General features: G+C 37.4%; 1 long non-coding RNA gene across 1 annotated transcript in view; it reads left to right on the top strand.

The window, feature by feature from the left end:
- The first annotated feature begins 749 nt into the window (after positions 1-749).
- LOC132072422 (uncharacterized) overlaps positions 750-17,114 on the top strand; it is a 49,424-nt gene continuing 33,059 nt past the window's right edge. Inside the window, exon 1 of the long non-coding RNA XR_009418312.1 lies at positions 750-887. This is a non-coding gene — a long non-coding RNA (uncharacterized LOC132072422). The remainder of the gene's footprint in view (positions 888-17,114) is intronic.

Genomic DNA, 17,114 nt, shown 5'->3' with positions numbered 1-17,114 from the left:
GATACATGTGAAATGTGCAAGGGACCAGGATAGGTAACTCATCAGTGCAGAAGGACGTTTCACCAAGGTGCTATGATGGTCTTTTGTTGATAGACAAAAGTAGGAAATGGATATGTGCAGTACTGCAGCATAATCATACTCTGATCATTGTCAGTAGCATGGGTTAATTAGCAGAACAGTAACTGAAGTAGTAATGCTTTCCCTTTCCAAAGGAGGTTTGTATTGTCTCTGCTGTGGCCAGGTAGCCATTGTTTCTTGTCCAGTGGAATCAATTCTGCTTTTCAGTAGGCTTTTTTTTTCCCTAAACTGAACTCCTACCTGTTACTGGCTTTGAAATGGAGGTCCAAAAAAAGTTGCACATGGAACTGGACAGCTGTCACATTTCCATACAGGTTAATTTGTGAATTTTGCACTGGGAAGGGAATAACAGGCATAGTGAAGAAGGTGCTCTATTGATTTCTTTGCAAACAAGTATTGAATGGAAAAGCCCAGATTCAGGTCTTTGAATGTGTTCTTAGAAGAATGCCTTCATCTCCAGACCACTAAGTAGCATCTGTAAGTAATGAGGTGAAGCTGGTTTCTCTGTGTAGCTGGCAAGGCAAATTTAACTCAATTCCAGCCTATATAATAGGAAGCAGCTGCTGTTGCTTTCTGCTCTGAGCTTGTTCCATCAAGTAGTTGCAGGTGGGGTGGCAGCTCTTTTAAAAGGATGGCATAATGAGTAGGTTCTTGTTGGCTTTCCCATGGCATAGGTTTCAAACTGCATGCTGTGGTCAAGACTCCAGTTCCTGAGGGTCTGAAGATTGTCTTCAGCTTTTCCTTTTCACTGTGTTTAGGGAAATTAATATGCCTTTTCTGACTGCTTCCAAATGACTTCAAGAGGAAAGGTACTTGAAAAGTACAGATCTTGTCTTGCTACCTTTGTTTATTCTTGTTAAAAGTCTATTAACTACATAACTTATTTTTATTCTCTTTTTCATAGTTTTCCATTGAGTCAAAGTTCTTCTTTGTATGTCACTTCTGATAGCAATTTCCTGCTAAATATCTAAGGAAGTTCTTGTATCTGTAAAAGTAAATATTAGTCCCCAAATCTTAAATGTTTATGGTGCAGAGAGGAAAAGATATTCATACAAATTCTCCTTAAAATATGGCAAACTTTTTTCTGTTGGTTCCAAAGTTTTCACAGAGTCATTACTGCAGGCATACATCTTTCTTCTCTCATAGGGAGATTGATTCTTTCATTTTCTTTGGGCTGTGTGCTGAAGTCAAACTGTATTCCTCAGGTGGTCATAGGCATTAGATTAGCACTGGCAGTCTGAGATGCTTTTCTATATGAGAGCTTTTCAATATTACTGGAAAGCTGAGAGACCATCATCCTTCTGGCACAGGACTGATAGGAAATGCATTTGGTGCTCTGAAGGAAATAATGATTTTTGGAGATCTAGTGCTGGCTTTTACTGAAGTCAGCAGAAGCTTTGCTGTTGACCTCTGTGAAAGTGAGATTAGGTCCTTTGTTATTTCATTTTCATGTTTCAACATAGGTGAGGATATATGCTGGGAGACAAACTGGGTTTAATTCTGACTTAGGGTGGAGAGTTTCTGTGGTTAATGTGGAGTGTGACTTTGCATCCTGATGTGTGAATTCTGTATTTTACATTCCCTGAGTTCAAAAAATCACTACAAGTTACAGGTGGTGGTGCAGTGGCAGCAGCATTGGCATGGACCAGGGAAGTTTCAAGGGGAAGAACTTTTTTTAGTCACCTGGTAATCTGAGTTCTAAAGCTTTGTTGTAAGGTAAGCTTTTGTTCAAACTATGTTATTACAGCAACATGGTGCGGATTCTTTTAGGAGAAGTGCAGGAAATTGATGCTGATAGTATTTTTAGACTCTGGCATGTCAAGTCTTTGGGTATGTCATTTCTATTGCTGAAGATAGTGGCATTTCTCTGGCTTTGGTCACTGTATAACTGGCTAAAAATTGCATGGGACAGCATGATTAGTGTCTCATGGAATGCTGTGTGTATAATTTATAATTATTTTCATTGATGTATCATTTCTTACCTGCTGGTACTATCAGAGCATGGTGGGTTTTGATACTTAGGAGGAGAAAGCTGAATTTTTTGGCAAAGAGGGTATGGCAGTTGTGCATCAAACTTTTAAGTAAATGCTGAGTTTAACCACTTCCAGCTGAGGTGCTTTGTGCTGGTGCTCAGAGCTGTCTGTTTCCTACAAGTCTCTTAGATCACAACTGCAGATTTTGGAGTTGTGTGACACTTTCTGGGGTGGGAAGAAAGGCAGAGTGATTCTTGCTGGTATGTTACAGACGTGATATAGGGTTCAAATGGGCCTGTTTTGGATCCGCATAGGGCCAGCTCAGCTTCTGCTACATGTTTTTGTCAACTGGTGTGCAGGGAATTCTGAATGTCTTGGTAGGATGGGATTTTCCTTCAGAAAGTTCTGATTATGCATAATTGTGTGTTGCAGGACTGTTCACCTCAACTGAACCTGTGGTTCATGTTGAGGACACCCAGTTGGTTCCTCAGAGCAGTATAGATCCTAAAGATCATTGTGTTGCAACAGTGCAAAACCGGACTATGGGAGTTTAGGATCTTTGCTGCAGCAGTAATGTGGTGGAATTAACTTCAAATAACCTCCTCTGCTTGTAGGCTTGTGAAACCTTACCAGGCTTGTTTTCTCCTTGCTGTGCATGTGAATTTCTCCTTTACAGGGGCATGCGAGAGGGAAGGGGAGGTTTTGTTCATTGTGGAAATTCTTGGCGATTTTGTTTCAGTGAAGAGTCAATTAATTGTCATTACTGGAAGGAAGGTTCACTTTTTGCTTTGCAGATCTGGAACTTCTGCTGTATTTCTGAGAGTTGTATTTTATATTTATTAGATACTGTGTTCAATTTACAATGTTTATGTATAAAGGTTTTATTCTTACATGAAGCTGAGCAAGTGCAAGTACTTCAAGATGATTAAAAACTTCATTCCTTATTTTGGTTTTCCCTAGTTGTGTGTCACAGCACTTTCATTGCAGAGAGAATGGATTCTTTCATTTCCCCCGCTACTATGGTAAGCCCTCTAGTCTGCAGCAGTGGTGTAGAACAGGGTGTAATGATTCAGCAATATTTTACCAAAACTATCTAAATCATGGGGAAATAGAGAACCAGTCCTGTCACCTTCCCCTTTCAGATTGTTAGGAGGAGGGGAGAAGCATATTCTTTGCTATTTATCAAATAATTATAAAGTAAATATTCTCAAACCAGAATCCTTCAGAAGTGTAGATGGAATTGTTTCCATTGGAAACTGGAAATAAATGGCTACAGGGTTTTGTGGAAGTTAGGGATATATAGAAGAGGTTTAAGTATTTCAATAGCATTCGTCACATGTAAGTTCAGCTTAATTCTTAACAGGAGGAGCTTGCCATGTTAGACTCCATGAATATGACATTCTACTCAAAAATCCATTTTCATATTGCAGTCCTGTCATGAAATTCATGCTACTGAATATGACTTGAAAATCATTCAACTTTTCAGGCCATGTTGCTTTTCAACAAACACCCAATCAAGTTGTCCTATATTACAGTGTTTTGACTGTGTGATGTATAATAATGGACGTGTTTGAGGATAGCACTATAGTCAAAATAGTGTGCTTAAATTATATTCACTGAGTTAATAATGCAATTGCATTCTTAATTGGAAATAATACTCAAAGCGTAATGGGGAAGTAAGCCTATAAAGTTGACTTTGGTTTCCACTAAAGAGAAATCCATCTTTATCCTTGAGCTTTCATGAAATGCCATTAGATCAGTAATTTTATCTGGAAATAATTTCTACAAATTCAAATAGTCTTTCTTTGTAAATTTGATGTCTGTGATCAGTATCCATTGTTGCAGACAATTTTGTCCCATTTTCTTTTTTCCAGACTTGTAGAACTTCCTGTAAACAATCTTCTCCTAGTAACAAACATGCTCACTTGAAAACTGCTTTTGTTTTCTTCTTTGTTTTCCTTTTTATTATGTTGGATACGGCTTTTATTTTCAGTTAGTTGTTTAGTCACCATGTCCTTTTTCTCCTCTATGAAAAGCACAAGATAAACAAAGCAAAAATTTGCATCAGCCTTCGAAGTACTATATTTAGGGGAAGTAAACAGGAGTACATATGAAGTGTCTCAGAGATGTTTCTCCTTACTTTATATTAACAACTTTGCAATGTCTTGTCTTTCCATCCTGTTTTACATATAAATACATTTTCCATAGAAAATACAGTGTGAATTTAGATAGTACTGCAGATTCTGTTAGTCTGTTTTTCTTGAAAAATATTTATAGAGCCATTCTAAACAGTATGTTGCTCACGTGCATTTGAAACTTGTTTCCATCTATGCTTTGTTGATGCAAACAGCTTCTTTAGCTGCCAGTGTTAATAAGTGTTCAAAGCATTCATATTAAACCAAAACTTTTTTTTTTGCATTCCTTTGTCAAAATATGAAAAAACATTTTTTCCAGGTAATAAAATGTAAGAGCATCGGAAAATGCGCGCTTAAGTATGTAACACTTTGGGGCTGTGATATTTCACTTACAGCTGTCTGGAGTGAGACTGAGAACTCTTTGATCCTTGGAGTTAGCATGCGTGGGGTAGAACGTTTGGAATTTAAAAAGACATTACAATCCATGCATTGAGCAAGGATTGCTTAAGTGAATGATTGGGAAATTGTCATCGTATGCTATAAATTATCTTCAGACTTTAGTCACCTTTCCTATAACAGAAAGGGATCACGATTATCTGTTTCAGACTCCAGATTTATTGATCTTTTGCTGAAGGAGAAGACAACTTTCTGCCTTTTCCTTTATTGTCCAAAGAAATGAGTAGGGCTTGTTTTCTGAGGAACAGGTGCTGGGGCACAAACCCCTTATGTTTGTTATGTTTGCCTGGGTAGAGCTCACTAGGGGAGGGACCTGAATTCAGCTCCCTTCAGGCTAAGACTCAAACCATATTCCTCTCATCTAAACAAGGAACTGGATCTGTTGGAAGGGACTTGGGTACACTCCAAAATTCTGCTAACCTTTTCCTAACTTAATATTCCAAGTTGTTCTTTTCATCTTTGAAGTGAAACCATGACCTTGGACTACAGGTATGAGTGATTTCTTAGGAGATTCCAGTACCACCAGTGACAAGATGAAAACAATGAATGCTTATACTTGACAGCCAACAGTGGTTTTCCAGGATACAGTCATAACTGTAAGGAGAAAACATGGGGAGCAAAAAGTCCAGGCAATAAGGAATTTAGGTCCAAGCACTGTCTGTGAGTCCAGCAGTGGTTTGCTTCCTGAAGTGACCATGATTTCATTCAGAAAGCCAAACTGCCTAGCTTTTTTGTACAGACATAAATAAGTGTGAAGCAATAAGAGTGATGCTTTGAGTTTAAAAAAAGAAAGCCATGCTTCTTACTTACAATGTGGTGTAGTTACAGATGAAAATAAATCATAACAGGAAAACTTGCAGCAGTCTCAACATGCCTGCTACCTTGCATTTCCATTCTTGTTGACAGCTCATGGTAATTGGTGCTTTGGGTTGAGATAATTATTAAAAAATACTACTGAGTATTGTGAGGTGCTGTTTTACCTGCTGCTTTGAGACAAGCATCAAAACCTTTGTGAATAGCTTTAGACACTTTGTTATTTGTATTCAAAAGAATATAATGGCTGTGGAATTCTGAGTTAACAGTTTTAATTGTGCACCATATGACACTGAATTAGCTTATCCAGCGCTTGAAGACACATTGTATAAGTGTTCTTCTTTCTGTGGGGATGACAATAGTGTCCAGGTGGTTTCATTACCAGGTTTGTGAATGCTTGACCTGTTTTTAAAAGATATTTCTTCAGCCTGAGACCTTAGAGACTGAAAGCTTCTTTTAATATGTAATCCGGGGTTTGAAATTTATTTGAATGAGGTATAGATTTTATATTGATCTATATGATTATTGAGCAACTCTTGCCATTTATTCTTAACCAGCCTTTCACTCTGTGTGTTAAATAATTTTGTGATCAGAAAGTTAACCATTGATAACTAAGCAAACTGGATTATTATTAGTAATAAAATGGGATTATTTTAATGTGCTGAAAAAAAATTCAGGTCCAGTATTAAATTGTATAGTTCATGTTGCCTTTATCTTCATTGCTTAATACTGAAGTACAACAAAAATGGGGGGGAAAAGGCTTCTAAATACAAGTGTTAGTACTTTGAATTTTACATCTCTCAATCCTAACATTTTTTACAGGTTTCTGACTGTGTTATGAGAAACAGAGAAATCAAATACAATAAGAATCAAGACACAGTAATGGCAAAATTGCCATGTATCTAATTTTTGGGAAACAGTGTAGCTTCTGAAATTCTGGATTTTTAAGAGAAGTTGTATTTCTTTCCCAAGGCTTACCTGCTCCACTTTTCAATTGTGGCCCTAGGCATTTCTTGAAAGCTGCCTCTCTTGCCCCAGGTGTATCTTCCGTTTGCAGCTGATAGGCTGTTCATTTCCTCTAAGCATGTGCTATAAATTCATTTACCAACAACTATCTTCCCTTCCATCTCCTCTTCCTGACTGTAGAACTTGCCCTCGAGTGAGTCTGAGAGCTCATAACACAGGGTCTGTGAACTCTATTCACCCGGGGTCTGTGGGGAGAGAATGGAAGGTTTAATAATTAATTTCCTGCTAGGGGGAACTGGGTTACTCTGTTATGGAGTTCGTCCTCTCTCATCTCTTCCTGCAGTAAGGTCACAAGTTACCTTTTGCCCTGATTTGAAATTTTTGGTCCAGTGTTAACAGAAAAATCATTCAGAAAGCTTGCCTGTTTTCATTCTAGTTTAATTATACTGAGGTTACTGCCTGAATTATGGGGAAAAGAGAAGAGCACTTCTTAGCAAAAAGCCCACAAAATGTGTCACTATTTGAAGATACTGTATTTAATAAGTCCCATTTGTAACTGAAATTAATTTATACATTTTATTTTGGACAAAGATAGGGAGAGGAAGAGAAATAGCTGTAATTGTTGGAGAATTTTGCTCAGAAATGGCTTATAGAGTTTTGTTCAGACATACCATAATCATATACAGCTGATGGAAAAGTAAAAGGAAGCTGTGAGGAGCAAATTCTCACAGCCTGTTTCTGTAAACAACAAAAGTTCTCAGGCACATTTATGTAAACAGCAGAAGTTCTCAGGTTGTTTTTTAATAACAAGTAAACATCTTGTCCTTGGATAAGTTTTGGGAAAGCAAAAGTTGACAAACATGGAGGCCTTGAGAACTTTCATAACAGGGTGAGAAAATAAATCTTGGTTTCAATAACAAACCACAGGTATTGAAAACAAAAAGAGGGGTTAATGTTTAATCTGTAACCTGTGATGAGCTTGGGTTTTGCAATATGTATGAACTTAATTAACACTGTTATAAAATGTGCTTGGTGGATCAATAAATGGGAGTTCAATGCTGATCAGATGATGGGTCGTCTCGCTTCGCTTTTGACATGTAATAATTTCTGAATGGATACAGCTGTACTTAGAAGGCTATTTTCAACAGGTTTGAATCTGACCTGCTCTATTGCAATCTGTGAAACTTTGTCTCCCTTTGGTAGATGAAATTCTCTCTTGTGATGTCTGTGGTATTCTCAATACTATCTTGCTATCTTTTTCCCTTCTGACTTTCTTGACCTATTTTGATTTTAAAATGAAGGATCAAGAGTGTTTTGAGATGAGCAGATAAGATTAAAGTGGCAAAAGCAATGGATGTTTTTACTAATCAACAAGTTGATTAAGTCTCAGGAAAGGCAAAGAGATTTGACTAATAATATTCCAGAAGACATTGAAACACTATGCCTAAAAGTCAGCAGATAAAGGCAATGGTTATTTTACTTGTAGAGGGGACATTGGTGAAAGAGGTTGGGGTTGCAGTGACAATAGCTGTGTTCCTAAAATGGATTTCCTGAATCAGAGCTTTCTACATAAACAACAGTTACCGGAGAGGAAGGTGAGACTTTTCTGGTAGGTTTCCCAGACAGATCAAGGCAAAATCGTGGTGAGTTTACAAAAATTGAAAAAGACCTGCTTTCACTCTCACTCAGTGTTTGCAGTCTTTCAGTTTCTGCTGGCTAGATCCCTTCTGGTTCTGAGATTGAATGGAAGGGCAATGAACACAGGACACAAAAGTTTCGGAAAACATTTCTCTAGTTAGGTGTAATGTATTTTCAGGAGCATAAATTTTGTCTAGTAATGCATCTGTTTCTGTAAACAGCCTGTAGAGTGAAGTATTAGGGTTTAGAAGCAGTCATTGCTTGATGAAGAAATATAATTTATTTCTTGTCAGAAACAATAAAGGGTCTACCATGTCTAGTTTATATTATTCGAACATTTTTCTCTTTTACTGTTGTGTACCTACTGATCTGTTAAATCAGTAGGTACACAACAGTGAAAGAGAAAAAGGAAACATTAGTTTCTTGGTTATTTGGTTATTTCCTGGTTATGGTTATTTCATGTGTTGCATCTGAACATGTGTAAGATCTGATGTTCAAACAGTCCTTCAATCTCTCTTTAAATGCTGCTCCATTATTTTAAATATATTTATGTGAACATCAGTTAAGCTCCCTTCTGCCTCAATTAAATGTGTTTAACAAGTAATCAGTCTGAATTAACAGCAGGAGGTGTCATGCCATTCGTATATTGATGACAGATGTGTTCAGATAATTCTGTGCATGTATCTCGCAGTGAAGGGAATCTGCTGTGATTCACCTGTTTCCTGGGAGAAGACTTGGGGCACACATAATTTTAATTAAGCCTTTTTTCTTTAGGCTTCTGACACTTAGGATGAAGTTAAATAATAGCTCATTAGTTTCTGTGTATCAAATGCTTGTCCTAATGGAGCTTTTACATCTCATCTATGAAGAAGGGCCTTTGAAAGGAAAATTTTGAAAGATTGTTTTGCTAATACCTTTAGGGAAAGAGTGGAAAATGTTTTAACAAATGAATAGTAAATAAATTATTTAATTCCCAAAACTCTAACCCCAGAAATCAGGAATAGTAAATAAATTATTTAATTCCCAAAACTCTAACCCCAGAAATCAGCTGCTTGGAAGTATTCAATCTTCATTTAACATACACAGGAGTAAATATAACAGGGAACAGTTATGTGTGAAAATGTTTACTTGTTATGGATTTTATGTCAGCCTTTATTTTAGTTTTCATTTAGTCTAGATTTTTAGCCAATTAGAATGTTTGCCCTTACAGTTCCCTCCCTGACTTCATTGTAGTCACTATTTTGGGTTTCTCTAAGATTGGACACTACCCAATTTCTTAATGTGAAGGAGTAGCTGGGCTAGCAAAGTGTATGCCTATTTGTATGGGAGATTTGAATCCCCAAAGAGAGTAAAGCCTTGTAGAGGTTTAGCTCTAGTTCTAGATTTAAAAGTGTGGGCTGATTCTGCTGTGACCGAATGAGTTTTGGAACTTGAAAGCAAATCTGAAACTAAATAAATGTTGTCTGTCTTTCACCTTTTTGTAAATATTGCACACCAGGGCAGCGTTTGCTCACTGTCTGGTTTGATGTCACAAATGTTTATGCTGTAAAAACCTCACCAGTGGACAGTTCACTCAACCTCCTGGGAAAAGTGAAAGGAGATTTCCTTATGTTACTTGGGATTTATATATTTATGGCATATAATCTAGATACTGTCTGATGAGACACTGGTGAGATAAAATAAGGAGCAAAAGATCTGACTGATGGTGCTGTTTGTGACTAAAGAGTTCATTATTGAAATATTTTATTCTTTTCCAACAAGATGAATTGCAGAAATTAGAGACATTTCTTTAGAGATGTACTTCTGAACTTCATATAGAGGGCAGTTAGAAAAACTCGGTAGCTTTTGGGGAGCTGCAAGAACAAACATTATTTCTGCGATGGCTCTGCATGCAACATCAAGGAGCTCGTATCCTTTTGTCATTAAGCAGTTTTGTCTTTTGATTACAGGTGTATTTGCTTTATTCTTTGGTGGTAATGTGCATGCAGGTGGGAACACCAGCCCACATCTTGCCTGTAGAAGGTAGGAGTTCATTTTTACAACAGGTGCTGGGCCAACTGGCACCTGTGTTAGCATGGGGCATTTTCTTGTGTTAAGATTGTGTAATTATGCTGAAAAATACTCAGCTCCTGTTGTAGAAGATATTTTATATTTGATATATATAATTTCTGTTACTTGTCTGATAGTTTCAGGTGAAATAGCTTTACTCTTGAGCACAAGATTCTCAAAACGGTAGCAAGAATTAATTTATGGTTGATCAATGGTCAATGTTTTGAGCGTCTTCAAGTCTAATTCTTGAGTCTTAAGTGAAGAGCAGATAGTATCAATGTGCTGATATTAACATTAACCATCTGGAAGGTGCAGCTGAACGGAACATTTTTCTCTGCTAATTGTTTTTTTCCATACCAAGTGAATTTGCTAAAATGAATAAATGAAAAGAAAAAATGTAACTCTGCTTAGGGCAGGTGGGCCATGCAGTAATACAGTTTTACTGTTAAACTTATTAAACCAGTAAACTAGTAAATTAGTTGTGGATATGATCCTTCTCTAAAGCACACACAAATCCACACACATATTGTGGATGGTAATTTATCAAATTGAGCTGCTTTTAAGTAGAAATAGTTCTGTGCAGTTTGTGATGAACAGGGTTATTTTGTTGATATTAATGCGCTGGTATCTGACATAGTTGTTATAATAATATAAAAAATATTATATAATATATAACTATATTTTAATTAAGCTGACCTACTTATGTTTTTTCCTAATGCAAAACTGAAAAGTTTTGAACTGATTCAAAATCAACAGTTAGTGAAAATTGAATTAATTAATTTTGGACCTGTTTTATTCCTTAGCTTTTACTCAAGTTAACAGGCTTCAGCTCCAGAAGATCTACTTGTTTTCATAAAAAAGAAAAAAAGCTAAGAGAATCCCAAAATACCTTTGTGCTTTCCTTCTTGAGGAAAAGCAGGGTTTAAAACAAGAAAATCCCTTCTTTCCATATGTTTGATTCAGTCTTGGAAAATACATTCTAATCCTTCATTCTGACAAGAGGGATAACATCATGTTGTTAAAATGACACCATGCTCTAAATAGTAAAAGCAGTGAAAATTTTTTACTATAGTTGTGCTGGGTCAGTAAATTTTTTTTGTCAGTCTCAACAAGGTGGTGCTCTCAGTTGAATCTAAGTTACAAAAAAAGGAATTGGACTAATATATAACTCCAAAATAAGGTGTACAGTTGGCTGTATGAGTAGAATTTTTTTTTTTTGTGCCATGGTTAATTTTGAAGTGTTCATTCATCTCTCTGAGGGAAGAGATGCCTGCTGTTTCAGTTGGTGGGAAAATTTCAGTTTATAGGAAAGGTTATTCCAGTTTGCTACAAGCAAATGTTTGAATAGTTCTTCCTAACAGAGGCAGCTATTTAATGTCTTATTGCCAGGAATAAATAAATCCTGTAAAATTTGAATTAGCTCCAAACACTAGTGGAACCCACTTAGGTTTCCATTTCAGTTCTGTTAAAAGATGCGTATTAGCCACACAATGCAAAGCTCACATTGTATTCCAAACTGTCTCAAAATTAAAGGGGATTCTCACGAAACTAAAATTTTACTGGAGTGCTCTTTGGTATTGAAATACAGATTTGAGTTTAATGTGCCTAAGTCCTGGGCTGATAGTGTTTGAGGTTTGATTTTTTTTTTTTTTTTAAGATTAAATTTCTGTTTCCTTCCTACTTTGCCCTGCCGTTTTTAAGTGTAAGTCCCCGTATTTTCTGCTGGTGTTTTAGTAGCTCTGCTTTGCTTGTGGTACTAATCCTGTTTCACAGGCTTGCAAGTCAAGTCTTGCTATGTTCATCACACTGAATTTCCTTTTCTCAGCATCAGCTAAATTTAATCACTCCCCTAAGCAGAGATGGAAATTGAACTTGCCTCCAGCCCACATCAGCTTGGCAAATTCTGGTATGATAGGAGTGAGAAAATGAAAATGGTTGCAAAACCTGCTGCACATAATCCCTTAATCCAATATTGAGGATCCTTGATTTGTCTGTACAAATATCGAATGCTGTCACAGAATATAAAAGAAGCATTAGAAGAGATATGAACATATTCTTTTTGGGGAAAGTATTTGGAAGGAAAACATTTTTCTTCCACAAAAATCAGATCTAGGTGGCCAGATGTTATTTATTTGTACCATTATGATGTGAGAATTCATTTGATGATTCTTTCCTGGTCTTCCTTTCTTCGGTCCACAGCTGTCCTCTGGTTAGAGAATATCTGCCTTCTAACATTTTCAGTTGGTTTGAGTTTGAATGATGTGATTATTTTCTGTTCTTAGCTGTGTTGGTTATAGTCTCCCAGCATAATTTAGAACCTAATTCAGCTGGGGAGGAGAGGAGGCTTTTGCTGTATCTTTCATGGATGTTTGGGGTGTAAGCTTAAGTCTAAGCTTGTCCTGGAGCCTTTGCACTTGAACACACTAAACTTCTGTTTTGCTTTTAAAATGTCAGGTCCCATTTGTGCCTATGAATCTCAGCAGTGAATTTAATGTGTCTCCCTTATAGTCATCTCTGGCAGGGCTAAGAACTGATTCTGAATTTAAATTGGTGTAGAATAAAAGAACACTGACAGAAGATCAATATAGAAGAAAGCACTCTCTCCCTATAATTAAAAAAAATCTAATGTGTCTTCTTTTTCCTTTCATACTTTTCCCTGTGAGACTTCACGGAGGACTTCAGTGGCAGGAAAAAATCACAATTACTGCCTGGGCTTTGTACAAAAATTTTGAACTGCCTTGCTCAGTTCTCTGCATGTGTGGGACATTAATCTGATCGTCACACTGAGAAATGGTACTAGCAGCATCAGGTGACTGCTGTGGTTTTTTTTTTTTTTTTACACCTATAGCTTAAGTTTTCTGTGCACACTCTAGTTCCAAGCTTTTTTTTTTGGATAATAGTATGGATCCTGACTTTCTTTACGAACACACTGAATTTCTTAGAATACCAGCTGAAAGAAAACAATTCTTAAATTTTCCTGAGCTTCACTAATGCAGTCTTTTAGGTCCTTAATTATCTTGATTGATTGTTGTATGATTTAAAAATTTTTGCTGAATTAAACCTCTTGGTTTTTTTGTTTCCAATGCCAAAGTTTTTGCTGGTGTGCATTATGTTGTCTCCTTAATTTAGAGAAATTATATAATAGATCCTTCCAAGTTCAAACTTTCCCTAAACAAAATTAGCAGGTTTTTAGTGGTGTGTGGATCATGGTGATTGTTTAATCAAACAGGGACTCATAAGCTTATCTGTCTGCTCTCCTTGAATTTGAGATACATGTGGTTGTGTATCTCTCTCGGGGCCTCTTGCTGGTCAGAGTGACCCTGAGAAAAGTTCAAAAGTCTGTTTTCCCAGCCCAGGTGCTCAGAGAAGGAGTCAGAGCTCTTCAGTTCTTGGTCTCAAGGTTGTTTATTGTTCCTTATCTATAAAATATTTTCTCCTGTCCAGCTGAGGTCAGCCTAGCAAGCCAGCCTAAGGCGCTCTGCCTGCCCCCAGGGTGGTGTTATGTCTTTATACTAAAAACTACGTGTATAATGTTTACAATTGCTTTCCAATACCCATCACCTATGTTAGACAGTGAGCTTCTACTCTAAACCAATCTGTAAGTGCCAACATCACTGCAGAAGATGGAGGCCAAGAAGAAGGAAAGAGGCTGCACACACCCAGATTCCTCCATCTTGCCCCCTCCCCTGAACCCCCATTCTAAAAACCCCAAAAAATCTATTTTTCACCTGTGATAAGTTCACTATCACTCTACTTAAAATTTCGTGGTTTGTAATTCTTCATATAAGGTTGGTAATTGTTTTTTCCAAGGGCTAAATCAAAGGCACAGGGGTCTTGGGCTCTGTGCCAAGGTCTCTGAGCCCCCTGGGCAGGGATCTGAGTCCTCCAGGGCAGCCAGAGGAATTTCCTGGGTTCCGACAAACTTCTTCATAGGGTAGGGCTGCAATTCTGATAGCACAGAGCAGCACTGAGCAGTAACTGATAGATAGCAATTTAAAAATATATAACTTATAGCCATAGGATTGATTAGTATTTCCAGCAAGAAAGTTAAGGCCATCATGAGTTTTGTCCTAGGACTGACAGGTAATTTTCCAAGATTGTTAAGGAAGGCTTTACATCTATAAACTCTAGATGTATGTACAATTTTGCCTGTGGGGCAAGATGTATGAAAACAAGAGTTTAGATCTGCCAGATCTTTGTTCTTAATCTAACATAATACTCTGTCCATGGTGTTATTTGCCTGGAGATAGTCTCACCCCACGTGCCCTTCAAGCTGTCCAAAACAATATCCTTCCATGGTAGTGGCTCAGAGACTGAGCTAACAACCCTCATTCAGGGGTACACAGGCTGTGGTTGGAAGCTGCACCCACACAGCTACACATAGCACAATTGGCTTAATGTGAGCAGAACTGTCCAGAGAGCACAGACAGAGTAGAATGTCAGCTTAGGATAGATCAGTCAGGCATCCCCTCACTCAAATGGAAGCATGGAAATAATTCCACTGAAGCAGTGTGCTGCAATGAACAGGTATTGTGGCCCATGACTATAGGTTTTGCGTATTTCTCTAGTGTGGTCATAAAGAATACTAGATCCAATAAGGTCATTGTCCAGTGACTGCCTCATTTTGTTTGTGTAGCTTTTACTCCTTCTTTCGCTTTTGGAAATAAACCAGTCTTCTTGCTGAAAGTGCTTATTCTTCAAAAGGACAGATGAGGTAAAAATGAAATCAGTACTTGGTTGCTAGTCTACCTATCCAAATAAAGCCTATGATAACATGTTTCCTATGTTACCAGGAGCCATGGCCAATCTTCGATTGTTGTTTCTTGTGTTGAGATAGAAATGCTGTAGGGAAATTTTACTTGTTAACCACTACACACTACATGTTGTATTTCATTTTTTCCTGCAGAATAGGGAGGATGGATCACCTCACTGCTTTTGAGTTGCATAAAATGATTATGTGCAGTTTACTTGGCATAGCATGGCCACTCAGCTGAGGACTTGGAAGCTTGAAGAAAACTAGCCACATAGTGTCTTGGGGAGGAGGAAAGGGGAAGAAAACATATCCTAAATGTCCTAATTGCTAGAAAATTGGAACCTAGTTTTGACTAGATCTTAGGTAGGAATAAAAAACTTTAAAATAACACACCTGTCATCCAGTTTCTTCCCTGCCCCACCACCAAAGTACTCTCCTACTCTGAGAAAGAATGTTTTGATTCCCAGGAAGAGTCTCCTGAAGAGACTTCATGGGTTTTGGTAGTTTTCAGACAAGGAAGATACAAACTGAGTTTTCTCAGAAGAGGTGTAAAATACAAAATAATGCTGATATTTTTTTATCTGCTGCAGCTTTCAGGCTCTGTAATTGCCAAATCTTGTGTAAAGCTGGTGGGATATTTGATCAAATATTCATATTTAGGGATGCATTTTTTCAAAAGAACACATACAGATGCAGCAGTTTTGGTGGGTTTTTTTTCCCTTTTTTTGTCTGTAGATGACAGCCTTTTAAATTTATTAGTAATTTCTTCTCTATACATGTAGCTTAGAAAAAAAGTGTTGCTTTGCTGCTTTCTCATAGCTGGGTGCTTTTAGACTCCACACAAAGTAAAAGTGTGGAGTCACTTAAGTCATATTAGTGGTGTCATCTTGCCTTGGAATGTGGAAGTGTCGCAAGATACAGTTAGTACTGGCGATCAAGTTGCTTTCTCATCCCTGCTATTAATGAATTCATGTCTAGTGGTGGTGTAAAGCAAATAGATCTCAATGAGACCTTCAGCTGGAGCTTGCAGCTGTGATGATTCTTTTTAATAGTAGTGGACAAGCTGAGAAATGTAATATAAAAGAGCCTGTGAGAAAGGGTGCCAAGAATCTGGGCTAAGTTGATAAGAAAAGGTGTGAAGACCTTCTGCCAAAATGTGATTGGTGCAACAGCATTTTGTCATTATCCTTGGCTCAGGTTCTGATTCTATAAACTGCTGCGTGCTGCTGAAAGGAAGGAATAAGAGATATCAGTAGTTGTGCTAAAGTGGTGTTAAACTCAGGTGTGTTTCTTCTCAGCCACGGAGTCCGATTTACTGTTTTCTTTGTTTCTCCAGTGCTGTTGCGTTTGACTATCAGTGACTTGGGAAAATGGTTTTATTGCTGTTTCTTGGCTTTCTAAAGATATTGCTGTGGAGTTTGTAGCAAAAGACTGTGAAAGTTTAGTGAGATGTGATCCAGACTCATGGAAAGTTAGTAGTCTTTTCCTTCATGTTGTCTTTGTGAAGTCCCTTGCAGTATGGAGGGAGAGGAGAGCAGAACACTGTTTTCCAGCAGCTAAAATGCCACATGAAGTTATTTAGAGTGGGCAGGTATTTAAAACATTTTGAAAAATCAGTATAATAATGTATTTTTCTCTGCTCCCCTGGACATGTTAAAAGTATGTCAGATAAGCACTGTCAGCTTCAGGTTGTATTATGCTTTGAAGCATAAACATAAAGCAAATACATAAATTTGACCTCTGATTTTTTCAGTGTAGTTTTACTTTGTGTAAGAAATGGGAATTGCATCACCTATTTACCAGATTTATCAAGTTTTGAACTAAATTAAAGCAACCTGTATTCCTCAGAAAGATGCCTCCTAAGACAGGGGCATGTCAAAGCAGAGTGCACTTACTGTGCTGCTCAGGTTTTCTTGCATATTTAATTTCCACGTTTGAATGACTACCTAACACATCTTGATTTAATAAATATGCAAAGAAAATGAAGTGTTTAAAAACAAACAGGCTTTTCTTGCACATTTTTAAGTCTTAGTTCAGCTTGATCAAGAGCAGTTAGATTATGCCAAATACTTGGATGGAGTTTGCCATTGGTTGCTCCAGAGTATGTGTTGAATGTTGTGCATTGTGGTATATTATTGACTGTGGTGTGCCAGCAGGCAGCTAAAATAGTGTATATTTGGTGTGTTTATTTGTATTTGTCCATGGATAAAAGAAGGTGGAAGTTTTGTGTTGGTCTTTGTGATTATTTGTCAA

This window comes from Ammospiza nelsoni, chromosome 4 (assembly GCF_027579445.1).
Source record: "Ammospiza nelsoni isolate bAmmNel1 chromosome 4, bAmmNel1.pri, whole genome shotgun sequence".
Taxonomy (NCBI): Eukaryota; Metazoa; Chordata; class Aves; order Passeriformes; family Passerellidae; genus Ammospiza; species Ammospiza nelsoni.
Note: the sequence above shows the minus strand (reverse complement) of the source record. Positions and strands in the feature narration are given on the sequence as shown.